The sequence below is a fragment of the Kogia breviceps genome, chromosome 15, assembly GCF_026419965.1.
Source record: "Kogia breviceps isolate mKogBre1 chromosome 15, mKogBre1 haplotype 1, whole genome shotgun sequence".
Classification (NCBI taxonomy): Eukaryota; Metazoa; Chordata; class Mammalia; order Artiodactyla; family Physeteridae; genus Kogia; species Kogia breviceps.
This window is the reverse complement of record NC_081324.1, coordinates 35,722,386-35,737,193: the sequence shown is the minus strand read 5'-3', so window position 1 is coordinate 35,737,193 and position 14,808 is coordinate 35,722,386.

The window sequence follows — 14,808 nt, the reverse complement described above, 5'->3', positions numbered from 1 at the left end:
AGAAATGGTTTCAATACAAAGGAGATTTCTTAGATATTTCCTTGCTTTTTGCTTGTGTGCATGCATACACATACATATGGCATAAAATCCCAGGTGATTCTATCCTTGTTTAGAGTGTTCACTATTAAGCTAGTCTGGAATCAGTCTTAGTTCCTATGATGATCATCATAAGGCAAAAAAATCTAACATGTAGCTAGTCAGACAAATCTCTTTTTTTTTTTTTTGCATTAACTTAGAACTCTAGAAGGATCACCACTATAGACAAGGGAGACAGAGGTGATATAAGATTGCTTAATTAGAATACACTTACATCTTCTACTATTGTGCTTTCTTAGGCATCTTCACAATCTTTTCACTTACATCCGAGATAGGAGTGACTCATTCTCTTCAGCCAATTTTCCACAAAGAGGAGGCAAAGTGCTATTTTTGTTTGCTTTTGTTTGTTTGCTTTTTAAATTTTGTTGTGTACTTCCTAAGAATCAGTGTGTGTGCAAGCCCAGATACAGTAAACCAGGCTGCCCGGAGGTTTAGAAGCTGAGTAGTAGACTGGCCTCCTCCACACACTGAACCACTCACTCCAAGCACAAGTGATTCAATTTTGTGCCTTAGCAAAACTGCAGATTACTATATAATATAGACAAATGGATTTCAATCTTGGCTGAAAATTAACATTCCACTGGGCAGTACTTTTAAATACCAATGATCAGACCCCCACCTGTGATATAAAACCAGATTCTTTCAAGTTGTATCTCTAGTATGTGTACATAGCATGTGTGTGTGTGTGTGTGTTTGTGTGTGTGTGTACATGTGTATGTGATGGACATGTGTGCATATGGGGCAGGGGTGCTTGCCATCCCAGGTGATTCTAATATGCATGAAGGAATCAGGTTTGAGAATTACAGAGTTGTAGATGCATGCATCTTCACAGATACTTGCCAAATACAAAATCTGAGACCAACTAATATATGAATAATGCATATACTGTAACTTCATAAGAAATGAAGAATTAGAAATAACATTCTCTAAGAAAATAAATTTTCATAATAAGTATTCTTTCATGAATAAATTGCATCTGTATTTCTGTACAGAGATAGACCAAATGGGGATGTAGAACAAGGTCAAAGTTTTTCTTAAAATGATCACCTGTGTCCATACAAATACATGAAGAAATGATTCTTGATTATTCATTAATAATCAGCATACCCAATCTCTACACCAGATATGATGTCAGAAATAATTTTATCCTAAATTTCTTTAAAAATTGGAATTACCAAATATCTACCTTAGCCTGAGAAATATTTCCATAATATATCCCAAATCACATACATTTAAAACACAGTTTTTCACAAAACACATTTCACTACATATTTATCTTGTATCTACACTTAGACAACATATGACATGTTCAAAAATTCTGATAGAATTTTGCTTTCTTACTCACCAAAGATCTGTGAGAGACTCTTTGCATACATAGGAAAAAAAGAGAATTTTTCCTGGGTAAATTTAGGTTTCTTGTCTTCTAGAATCTTCTAAGTCTTCCTGTGTCCTGCACAGCTGCTGTTTGGGAAAGTTTTCCTTGGGCAGCTATCACCTTGCTTCAAGATCATCATCACCTCTAGTGAGTTATTGTCAGTCTCATCTTCCAGGACTGTGGTATGCACCTCAAAATGGCTCCTTAATTTGTTTATGTAAGTACAACTTCTCTCTCTCCAACCTCAGAGTCCTTGTATGGCTGCTCTTTGTCATATCTGATACTCTCTTCTGTCCTATGGTCATGAGGAGAATTATATTTGTTGGAGAGAATTACCTTTTGATTTCACCCCACTTAAATACTGACTCCCTTCCCCACCTCATGGAAGACACAACATCACTTTACAAACACAATTTTAGGTGTCTCTAGAAGCAGTGCTATGCCACTTGCCCACAGTGGCAATTCCAAGGTTCCACTTTCATGTGGAAGTCTAAAAACCCACTTTAAGATTATCAAGTGATCAGCCAATCATTTTAATATTTAGAAACATTATCTTCCACATTACCAGGTAAGTGAAGGAATAAAGGTCACTAAATTATCCATACTTTGCATATTACCTCTTTGGTTTATTTGTCTTAAATACAAATGATCTTGTACATGCAGACTTCACTAAGTAGGAAAGTTACCACTGCCTTTATCATCTTCCCTCCAAGAAGAGCAAGTTTGAGACAGAGTGCAAACTTCCAGATGGGCTTCCATTACTGTCTCCTCGGGCCACAAGTGCAATATATCTATGTAACCAGCTCACTTGTTTATATAAACACTTCACAACACCCAATCAATCACTTCTTTCTAGCCAGCACTTTTCTTAAAGAACTATATGCTCCTGACGTAGTAGAGACTACATGGAACTCTTTTCTTTCATGAGCTCAGAATTTAATGGGCCAAACACAACAATGGCACAGATGAGCAATCTGCGTTACACAGATTCAGAGGACATGTGCCAGAACGTACCTTCTGCCTTTAAAGGTATATTTTTTATACAAAACAATACAAACAATAAAACATACAGAGCTGACCGCTCTCTCTAAAGGTCAAAAGAGGTTGTAAGTCTTTTTCTAACTGTAAAACTCTGTGTGAGGAGAAATTTACAAGTTTCTAACTTCCAGAAAGTTACCTTGAGTAATGTTAAAATCTGTGCAGTAAGCTAGACTGTCATCTGAAGCCTGGGAGAGTAAGATCAGAGACTTTCTGGGCATATATATCATTTCAACTAAATTGATATCTAAGTAATATTTTATATTTAAATGCTTTTATTTCTCAATTGTTCTTTGTAGATATGCCACCTCTGGCCCCATTCCTCCTTAGTGCTTGCAGATTCATTTATAATTGGTTTCCTTGTTTTAGACTGAAAACCACAAATGAGAGCTGGGGTTAATGAAGTGTGCTTCAAGGAGGGTCTATCAGGAAATACAATTTGCCCTGCATAAACACAATGTCTGCAGAAACAAAACAGAAAATTCTTTACCAGATCAACACTAAGCAAAGCATAGCCTGCATGGGGGAAACAGACACACATTATCACAAAACTAAGGAGCATAAAACCGCTGATCCCATTGTTGCAGGGTCATAAAATCCTGTCTTCTATTTGAAAAATGTTTAATAGTGGACTTTGAATGCCTCGTCTCAGAGAAAGCCTGGGTACCAGGGACTGAATAATTACATCTGGCAAAATATGGGGAGTCATCACATCAGAGAAAGCAGATGGTCTCCCCACCACTTCAATACCCCAAATCCAAACAAGCTCAGTGTGTTTTGACAACTTGACAGTTGATGGAGTAAAGGCATTTCTCTCAATTCTAAACAGAAACAAGGATCTGAAGACGAACACAGGGCTCTTCCATGAACAAAAGTGTGAGTTCCCATCAGCTGATCTCCACTGGGGTTAAGGGGATAGTACTGGACTGGCCACCCAGTGTGTTGCCATATCTCCTGTTACTAAATGGAGCTTAATGAAAAATTCTAAATGGATCACAGAACTCAGGCTCATTAGAGGCAGTACATCACTTTCGTGAGGAGAGTAGTTGGAGGATAATCTTTAGGATGTCTGTAAATTCTTTGGAGCCTGAGAAAAGGTGTCCTAAAATGTTTAAAATTACCACCTGAAATACACATCAAATCAAAGAGATGATTCTGTTTCTAGGTTAAACACAATGACAGCATATGTGAGATCATTATCAATCATATACAATTTCTTAGATTTTTAAAATATCTCCCTTTGACAAGTAGTCAACTTCCTAGAGATATTTCTCAATATTAATGTAGAAAATAAGAAAAATTATCCATAAAATTTAGGTTAAAATTCTTACTCCATGTGTGGGGAAAAAAAGTAGAAAGTAACTGAGGTGTACTGGAAAGGACATAGGACTGGGAAATGTGGTGCTTGATTTGTCCTTCTGGATTTGACACTTAGATTTAAACATATGTGTCTCCATTCTCCAATACAGAAATGGAAGAAAAATAACTCTTACCTACAGATAGTGATGAAAATAAAATTAGGAAGTAAAACTTTTTAGCAAAAGCACAGAATTGCTGTTCAATGTAAACTCTGTTCAGACCTAGTTCTGGGCTCCTAGTTTATCTTTCACCTGCTTCCCGGCACAGCCATGTCTGTGGCTTCAGTCACGACAAATATACTGAGAACTCCTGAGTCCTATTCTGAGAAAGACCTTTTTTAAATACAAATATCTGACACCCTTGTTCTAGAGCCCCACCTCAATTTCAGCATGCTCAGCCTTACACTTGCTCTCTAAACCCGCCAGGCCTCTGCAACTCCTACTTACCATAAGAGGGAGATGGGGATGAGGGGGTAAGTTATTATCATAAACACGAAGTAGTCTTTTATTATATTTTCCTTTTGTTTATTTTATTTTATTATTCTCTAGAGGCAAATATTTGACATCACATTTCACAATAATCTAATTTATGGGTTAGGGTTAATTCATGGGAGTTGGAGTTGGTAAGGAAACTTCTGGTTACATTAAGGTAAAACATCCTATTCTCAAATAAAGCATAGGGAAAAATTGGTTCCGCATTTATTGTACAATAGTGCCTTCATTCTGGGCTGACTTGTATCAATGGATATTAGTTTTTTACCTTAAAAATATTGTTTATTCTCTGGGACAAGATGCTGTTCAGAGAAGACCTCAAAAACCTACCTCTCTAGAAAGTAAGTTGACTTCTGGACTTTAGCACGATGCCAGCAGGAGCTGGGGCAGAGTCTTCGGCTGGGGACCCAGAGAGCAGCCACATTTAATTCAATCCAAACTCTTCACTAAGGAATCTCACTCTACTTGGGTATAAGGTGAGATTATTTTACCTCTTCGAAACATTGTCTCAAACTGTGCTATATTGAACAACTTCCTCTTCTTCCCTGATTTTTTTCAATATACTTGGAAGATTATATTACTTTCCACCTAGTTCAGATATAAAAATCAGTATGTCCACATGAAAAGCTTCAACTCTTATCTGATTCTAAACACTTTCCTTGCTATTGCTGGCCCAGGACTGGCTGGTACCTTTCACTCCTTCACCAGTGCCTTTTTCCTACATTCTAACTCCCCAAGAATGAGGGACAGAACAAAGAAATGAAGGGTGAGAACAAATATCCCTTACCTTACTGGGGATAATTTTAATCCTTTTCCATTGATGTCTGCTGCTTTTCTGCCTGCCCTGACCTGTCATTGATGATGGCCTCTGTGTGGCCACTGTTCATAAGCTGCTCACACTCTGTGCAGTGGCAGAACCCAGTGCAACCTCCCAGCACTCAGGACCCTGTCCAGCCTGGATGCCCCATCTGCCCTCAGTTCCCACTTTCTTCTTGCAACTTGGAAGCATTCACTCAGAGGGCAGCTCTGTGGAGCAGGTTTCAGGCAAGATGACTCTACCTTCCACACTATTCTGCAAATGTCCACTTGACCTAGAGTTAACTTGTCTTTGCCAAGCCTAATTGTGTGAGTCAAGGTTGCCATTTTCTTTCTCTGCCTGCATTTTCTCTCCAACTTTATTTTCTACCCCTGGGGTGGATAGATTAGTAATTTGGCTATCTATGTAGCCATCCAACCTGGAAAGGTCCAGTCTCCTGCCATCAGCAGCATCTGTCATCTTCACTAGATATATTCTTGAGTATCTCTGCATACACTGCTCATCACAGTGGTCTCTCACACAGCCTAAGTGGGATGAAGACAGTGGGGTAGAAATGCACTGTAGTAGGGTCTGTCCTGTGAACTTTAATAAACCCTGGAGAAGCTACACCCTCAATCATTAGTGGCTTTTTTTAGATTGTGGCTATCTTAATACATTTTTGTTTTCATGTGTATAAAGTACTTACGTCTCACATCAATTCTTTGGACTAAGCACTTTAATACCTTTTGCTTCCTCACTAATCCAATTTCCACAAAGCAGCCAGAGAAAGCCCCTGAAATTACACTATAATGCCCAGCAAAATCAGGAGGTGCCACTACCTTTCTGAGGAATGCCACTTTAGTTATTCTTCTCTCTTTATGCTCTAACTATAGCTAATTTGTTTATTATGTGCAGTACACTTTATTGCCTCAAGCTCTCCCTCCTGGACTACACTGTTCCCTGGAGTAGCCTCAAATTATCACCATTTCACCTTAACCCCGCCCTCTAGCTACAGTCAAGGTGAGGTGTTCCTAGGCAGCTGGGGATTAATGACCAATGTCTGACTTACTCCTTATTCATTTGTAAGTTTTCAGGTTAAAGGACAGTCTTTGAGGTGCTTCTCTGTCTTTGTAATTAAGTTAGTTTGCCCTTTTATAGCTCTCATCATACTTGAAATTACTTGCTCACTGACTATGTTCTTTGTCAGATAATATGGTTCTTGAGGACGGGGGTCAATCTCATGGATATATCTGGTTCACTGATCTATCCTTAGTACCTAATGCATTTCCCTAGCAGCTACTTATTTATTAAGTGAATTGATAAATGTATGGAGAATGGAACTCCTGTCATTAATTTTTATTAGATTTAGCAAATGATTGTTCAACACTTCATTTGAATCTGCCCTTGGAGCTATCAGGAACCTTATCAACTCCATCCTGTTCCACCTCTATTGATTTGTTGACATATTTTTAGTTTCTATTCATGTCAGAGTTTGTTTGAGATTGCCACTGTGTGTTCCTTTCTATTTGCACCAGAGAGGTTGGTGAAAAAGTATAGTTTAAAAATCAACAAAAAGGAGTTTTACATGATTTTAAACTAGATATGTTTGAAGTCAATTTTTAAATGAAATAGTGCTTTGAGATCTTAATGTCTTCTACATCTTAATTTTAACCTTTCTTACAGTTCATTCTTAAGCGCTTTTCCCAGGACTGTTTAAATGGCCTAAACTAACATCAATCATTGTTTCTAAGAAAAATTTTAGTTGTTAAGATCTCTTCATATGTATGCTTGTTTGGTTTTAAATTTTTACATATAATGGAACTGTTTGTTTTTCTAATTGCTTCCAACTTAAAACAATGAGGCTGTAGAGGACACTGAGCCTAGGCATACTTGCACAGAAGGGAACTTTGGCTGTGCTCAAACACCTTCCATCTGGTTCCTATCACATCAGGCTTACCCTCTGGACCCCGGCCACTGACATAATCTCTGGCATAGTTAGTGCAACCTTCCACCATTCTGCTGAATTTCTCTTCTTTTTACTCTTCCCTGGTAGTTTTACTTTGCTAATATGGCTGTTAGTAGTACAACAAAAATCCCTATTACTAGGGAGTCACTGAGAGACCAAATACATCACTCCTTTTATTTTATAGATCAAAGACTCAAGATTTCCAGGACAATGTGACTCTCCTGTAGTTCATAAGTAGAAGGAAAGTGACAAAGCTAGAATATGAGTCTCCTTCCACCCAGTCCAGTGTATATTTCCACTATAGAACATGGGTACATTGAGTCAAGCATTCTGGAGGTAATCTAGGGTATTTATCTAACTAAATTGCAGATTAAAATGGAAGGATTTGAACCATTTCAGTATGAATACTCAAATCCCACTGAGGAGTAAATCAGTTTTACCAATGCACACATATAAGCAAAATAAAGACCAGAAATGGGAAAATATTCAATTATGAATACCTTTGTAGACAGAGCAACTGTATAATTTCAGGTAAAAACAGACAAAATTAAAAACAACATTTTATCTTACTCAATTTTTTTCTGGGGATTCTGTTGTGTTTTGGGTTTGATTTAACTTCAAACTATCAATTCCTCTGCCCTTACTTGGTCTTTAAAGAAGACATCAGAATGCAGCAGCAAGCTTCTCCCCATCTCCCTTGCAGCTGCAGTCCCACAAAGGTAATCATTACCAAACTGTCAGAGAAATCCCTCCTCCCAGAAATGGTAGCTAGGCATATTTCTCTGAAGTTTTGTGGAAGTGGTCAGCTGCTGTCACTAAGGATTAACTGGTCTCCGAATAACCAGAAGCTTAAATCAAAGTGGGAGCAAAAAAGACAGATCCTTTCCACCAAGTCTACAAAAGAAAGGGAAATGTGTCCTGTAGCTTTCTTTCATCTTCTCAGCCACACCCTCACGTGGAGAGTTAGCTGCATTAGCACAGTCATCTTCAAAGGCAAAGGACAGCAAAGCAAGAGGGGGAAAAAAAGGAAAAAAAAAAAAAATTCTAATGACTAATTGGCAAACCATCTGTCTATATGTGTTATCTCCCTATGTTACCTTCACAATTTTCCTTTTTAAGTTCTCATTGATGTAAGCCCAAAGACATTAAAGTGGATAATATATTCTGGTCTGCTCATCAGCAGAGTTATCCTAGTATATCGGGACTGGGACAGCTGGTAGCCCAAACCCCTAGTTTATCAATAAAGAAAACTGAGGCTCTAAGTGTAGGCTACTTGGCCAGGATCCTGTAGCTTCTTGGAAAGAGAGCCAGGACCAGAAATTCCATATTCTAACTCCTTCCTCATTCAGCATTCTTGGTAGGATATCTCATTACAAAATTATCTTCCCTTTACTGGGGGATGGGAAGGCATGTTATTTTATGTCTTTTATAGCTGCCCTTCCCACCTTCCTAACTTATAGCAGGAGCCTTGGTTTTATCCTCTTCTATCAAAACTCGCAATGGGAAAATATTTTACATCTGTCTTTTACCACTTAAGATAAATGAGAATCCCTGCATCACCTTCCCTGAGGATGTGTTCATGTTCAGACGTATATTCTGAGTTGTGGAATGGAAGATTTTTGTCCCTGTTAAAAGATTTGGCACTGGAGCAGACTGCAGGAAGGGGTAGGGTTTTTTTTTTTACACTCTTGTCTCTGAGCTACTAATATCTACTACTAGCAATACAAAATTCACCCATCACTTCACCTTCCAGGAGACTATGTGGGGAATTTGTTAATAACTGTAAGATGGGCAAGTTCAGTTTCATAAGGTGGTAACATCCTGGAAAATCTCTCCAGTTCAGAACAGCATTCACCAGTGTAATGTGGAGTATTCCTACTTTTCCAGAAGAGACAGTAAATGGTTTCTGTCTTTTTCTCTCTCTCTTTTTCCTCCTTTTTTAAATCAGAAGAAATGTATCTTCAGTGTCATTGTTGTTGCCTCCACTTTAGCGTCTCTCTGCTCTGCCTCAGACCCCCTGGGGACTTAGAAGAGGGAACATCTGTTTGTCTGTTTCTGCTCTTCTTCACAAAACCTGCTAAATAGAGAAGAAACTAAATTTTTAATGGTCCCGAAGCTCTGTGCGTGAAACGATGATATTGGGTTGCAATTGAAGAAGAGTTTTAAGACAGGCAATTTTATCCCAACTTACATAATGCATGCCTAAGTGTGAGGCTGTTATAGAATCTCACCTGCAATTGTGAGCTGCATAATACCGCAATAGTATTTGAATATTATCAGATTCTCAATGGCAGAAATGTGGTATTAAGTGTTTGTGAGGAGTGAATTATGCCCTATTAGATCGCAGAGACATTCGGAGCAATGGAAGCAGCTGGGGAATGGCAGTTTTCTCTGATTTATTAACAGGGTTAGTTTACTGGGATTATGCTTATTTTTATGAGTGGAAGGATTATCAGTTCTTAGGCTCTACTCCAAAGAGGACACACACAGTGAGGAGGGGTAACTTTACATGTCTCGCCTCCCTCTTGCCACAGCACAGGGAACATCCGGCACTATTGGGCTTTCTTTGGAAGTAAGTAAGAAAACTAGAGAAATATATCAAGAATGGAAACAAATCTCCATAAACTGGCAAGAGAGTTTGGGGAAAGCTGGTCAGGTGGAAAAGTAAAGCTCAGGAGGGTTATAATCTCAGACTGTAAATACCTTCAAGGTAGCACTATAAATGAAGGATAGAAATTATTCACAGGCTCAGATGATGGCAGGAGTATGTGCAGTAACCTGGAGCTAAGAAAGAAGATGCTTGGACCAGATAATAAGAAAAGTTTATAGTAGCAAAAGTGACAGGGTAGAGAAATAGGCTCTCAAGAATCATTGCAGGTAAAATGTTAGCAGGATTGATGAAGTAAGGGAAACAGAATGGATGTAACATGTAGGATTTGGAGCTCCTGTTTCTGGAGATATTGATAAAGTAATAAATGAAAATATTTTCCCCCATTGAATTCAGTTTTGCCAATTTTTGTTACAAAATCTTCACTCTCATGTGACTACATCATATTTGAAAAGCAAAACCTTCAATTAGATTTTCATGAAGAAAATCACAAACAACAAGCATTATGACCTGTCCTTCCTCTATAACCATCCCCATTCCTGAGTTTGAAACTCTGATGTAGGGACTGCATGGTAAATTAGGCTGATGCATTGGAGAAAGCTTATTGAAGGAGATGAGTTTGAAAGGATGGAGAAGTTAAGGCATATTTTACATGATTTACTCATTATTTATAACATGATTATTCAAAGAAGGATTTGTGTCATTAGTTGAGGATTTAAATAATGAGAAGGCAGGAAGATTATTATTCTAGCTGGGCATGTCTCATGGACTTTTCAATTGTCCCCCAACTGAATGCAGCAGTAAATGGCAACATTTGTAGCCAAGCAGCTCCTATCAGTTTGCTGGGGTTGAAACAGGTAGCTCTCAAGGGTTGATGGTTGTTCTCATCTCACAATTTGAAGAAATCATTATATCAACAAGTGTTAAGAGCATGAAAATTCCAGAGATGTCCCCACATATGGTATTGATGTTAGATAACATCACGAAACATACAGCAGAAAGTGAGTTACTGTGGAACCATTATTCACAATTTTATGTTTGCTTTTTTTCTTTATTCATGAGCTTAAAAATTGTTTCATACCTCTTTGGATGATAGATAGATACTTACTTCCCTGAAATCCTGTTGTAGGTATCATCCCATTTTATTTTTAAGATGATTCATTTACTCCTCTTTATCTAGTACAAGATAAATTAAAAATTCCTTCAAGGAAGAGAGTTTATCAATTTATTTAAATTAATAGGTGTTAATGACCAGTATTTTGAAGGTGTTAGTTAGACATAAAAAATATATAGTATAGTTTTCTGTAATGGCTGGTGCAGGAGATACCATGGAATCAGTTAGGGAATAGAGACGATTATACTAAACCAAGGATCAATCATACAAACAAGTCATTTTTTTTATAATATAATATAATTTGTGTGGTGCTGAGGAAAAGAGAACCCTTACAATACAAAAAGCAGAGATGTCTATCTCTGTTAGCTGGTAGAATTGTCTTCAGCAGAGACTCATACACAAAAACCTAGAGCTTATGATGAATTTCATCTCTACCAGAAAAAGGCTCTGAGCCCTCAACTGCCAAAGGAGCCCACTGAAAATGTCTGACACAGAACAAATTCACATCCTTCAGTGAAGATGAAAAGAAAAAGCACAAGATCCACAGAAAGACATTAAAAGACAAAGAGGAAAAAAGAATACTACTAAAAAAGTATTGCCAAGATGTAGATAAAAACATAAACAAAAAAATTACAATTGTTGAAGAAAGATACTATGTCTAACTCTGCTTTGGATCAGATAATAACAACAATAATGATAATACATTAAAAACATGATAGTGGGGCAAGAGTGGGACATGGATATTATGAGTTGAAACAGCTCAGGAAAAAATAGAATAAAAACTAACATCATCACACAAATGTAGGGGAAATAAAGGGAACAAAACTAACATATACTAAGGACAATAAGACATAGGAAAGAAAATAAAAGAAAAATGAAATAGAAATAAAGGATAGGGTTGAGAGAGAAGATGGGGGAAGAGTAAGACACAGAGATCACCTTCCTCCCCACAGATACATCAGAAATACATCTACACGTGGAACTGCTCCTATAGAACACCTACTGAACACTGGCAGAACCTCAGACCTTCCAAAAGGCAAGAAACTCCCCACGTACCTGGGTAGGGCAAAAGAAAAAATAATAAACAAAGACAAGAGAATAGGGATGGGACCTGCACCAGTGGGAGTGAGCTGTGAAGGAGGAAAGGTTTCCACACACTAGAAGCCCCTTCATGGGCGGAGACAGTGGGTGGCAGAGGGGGAAGCTTCGGAGCCATGGAGGAGAGCACAGTTACAGGGTGCAGAGGGCAAAGCAGAGAGATTCCCGCATATAGGATCCATGATGACCAACACTCACCTGCCCGATAGGCTTGTCTGCTCAACCGCTGGGACGAGCAGGGGCTGGGGACTGAGGCTCCTCTGGCTTCGGTCGGATCACAGGGAGAGGTCTAGCAGTGTGAACACAGCCTGAAGGGGTTAGTGCACCATGGCATCCCGGAGGGTGTCCGGGAGAAGTCTGGAGCTCCCAAAGAGACAATGGACTTGTTCTTCCCTCTTTGTTTCCTGGTACACGAGGAGAGGGGATTAAGCTCCAGAAACGGGCATGAGCCGCAGCTATCAACACAAACACCAGAGACTGGCATGAGATGCTAAGGCTGCTGCTGGACCCAACAAGAAACCTGTGTGCAAGCACAGGTCACTCTCCACACCAGCCCTCCCGGGAGCCTGTGCAGCCTGCCACTGTCCGGGTCCTGGGATTCAGAGAAAATTTCAATGGGAGAACGCACCGAGCACCTCAGGATGGTGCAATGTCACACTAGCCTGTGTCACTGCAGGCTCACCCTGTATCCATACCCCTCCTTCCCCCCATCCTGAGTGAGCCAGAGCCCCCAAATCAGCTGCTCCTTTAACTCTGTCCTTTCTGAGTGAAGAGCGGATGCCCTCAGGAGACCTACATGCAGAGGAGGGGCCAAATACAAATCTGATTTGGATTTGTGCTGTGGGAACAAAGAAGAGAAAGGGAAATCTCTCCCAGCAGCCTCAAAAGCAGCGGATTAAAGCTCCACCATCAACTTGATGTACCCTGCATCTGTGGAATACCTGAATGGAAAACAAATCATCCTAAATTGAGAAAGTGGGTTTTGGGAGCAAGATATATTATTTTTTCCCATTTTTCTCTTTTTGTGAGTGTGTATGTATATGCTTCTGTTTGAGAGTTTGTCTGTATAGCTTTGCTTCCACCATTTGTCCTGGGTTCTGACAGTCTCTTTTTTTTTAACATTTTAAATTTTTTCTTCTTAATAATTATTTTAATAACTATTTTATTTTATCCTACGTTATTTTATCCTCTTTCTTTCTTTCTTTCTTTCTTTCTTTCTTTCTTTCTTTCTTTCTTTCTTTCTTCTTTCTTTCTTTCTTTCTTTCTTTCTTTCTTTCTTTCTTTCTTTCTTTCTTTCTTTCTTTCTTTCTTTCTTCTTTCATTTTTTCTCCCTTTTATTCTGAGCTGTGTGGATTAAAGTCTCTTGGTGCTCCAGCCAGGCATCAGGACTGTGTCTTTGAGGTAGGAGAACCAACTTCAGGACACTGGTCCACAAGAGATCTCCCAGCTCCACATAATATCAAATGGCAAAAATCTCCCAGAGATCTCCATCTCAACACCAAGACCCAGCTTCACTCAACGACCAGCAACCTACAGGGCTGGACACCCTATGCCAAACAACTAGCAAGACAGGAACACAGCCCCATCCATTAGCAGAAAGGCTGCCTAAAATCATAATAAGCCTAAAGACACCCCAAAATACACCACCAGACATGGTCTTGCCCACCAGAAAGATAAGATCCAGCGTCAGCCACCAGAACACAGGCACTAGTCCCCTCAAACAAGAAAAATACTCAACCCATTGAACCAACCTTAGCCAGTGGGGAGAGACACTAAAAACAATGGGAACTACGAACTTGCAGCCTGCAAAAAGGAGACCCCAAACACAGTAAGATAAGCAGAATGAAAACAGAGAAAAACACACAGCAGATGAAGGATCAAGGTAAAAACCTTCCAGACCTAACAAATGAAGAGGAAATATGCAGTCTACCTGAAAAAGTATTCAGAATAATGATAGTAAAGATGATCCAAAATCTTGGAAATAGAATAGACAAAATGCAAGAAAAATTTAACAAGGACCTAGAAGAAATAAGGTGGAAGCAAGCAACAATGAACAACACAATAAATGAAATTTAAAATACTCTACATGGGATCAATAGCAGAATAACCAAGTCAGAAGAACGGAGAAGTGATCTGGAAGATAAAATAGTGGAAATAACTATTGCAGAGCAGAATAAAGAAAAAAGAATGTAAATAACTGAGGATAGTCTCAGAGACCCCTGGGACAACATTAAATGTAACAACATTGGAATTATAGGGGTCCCAGAAGAAGAAGAGAAAAAGAAAGAGACTGAGAAAATATTTGAAGAGATTATACTTGAAAACTTCACTAATATGGGAAAGGAAATAGTTAATCAAGTCCAGGAAGCACAGAGAGTCCCGTACAGGATAGATCCAAGGAGAAACACACCAAGACACGTATTAATCAAACTGTCAAAAATTAAATACAAAGAAAACATATTAAAAGAAGCAAGGGAAAAACAACAAATAACACACAAGGGAATCCCCATAAGGTTAACAGCTGATCTTTCAGCCAAAACTTTGCAAGCCAGAAGAGAGTGGCAGGACATATTTAAAGTGATGAAGGAGAAACACCTACAACCAAGATTTCTCCACCCAGCAAGGATCTCATTCAGATTTGATGGAGAAATTAAAACCTTTACAGACAAGCAAAGGTTGAGAGTTCAGCACCACCAAACTAGCTTTACATCGAATGCTAAAGGAGCTTCTCTAGGCAAGAAACGTAAGAGAAGGAAAAGACCTACAAGAACAAACCCAAAACAATTAAGTAAATGGTAATAGGAACATACATATTGATAATTACCTTAAATGTAAATGGATTAAATGCTCCCACCAAAAGACACAGA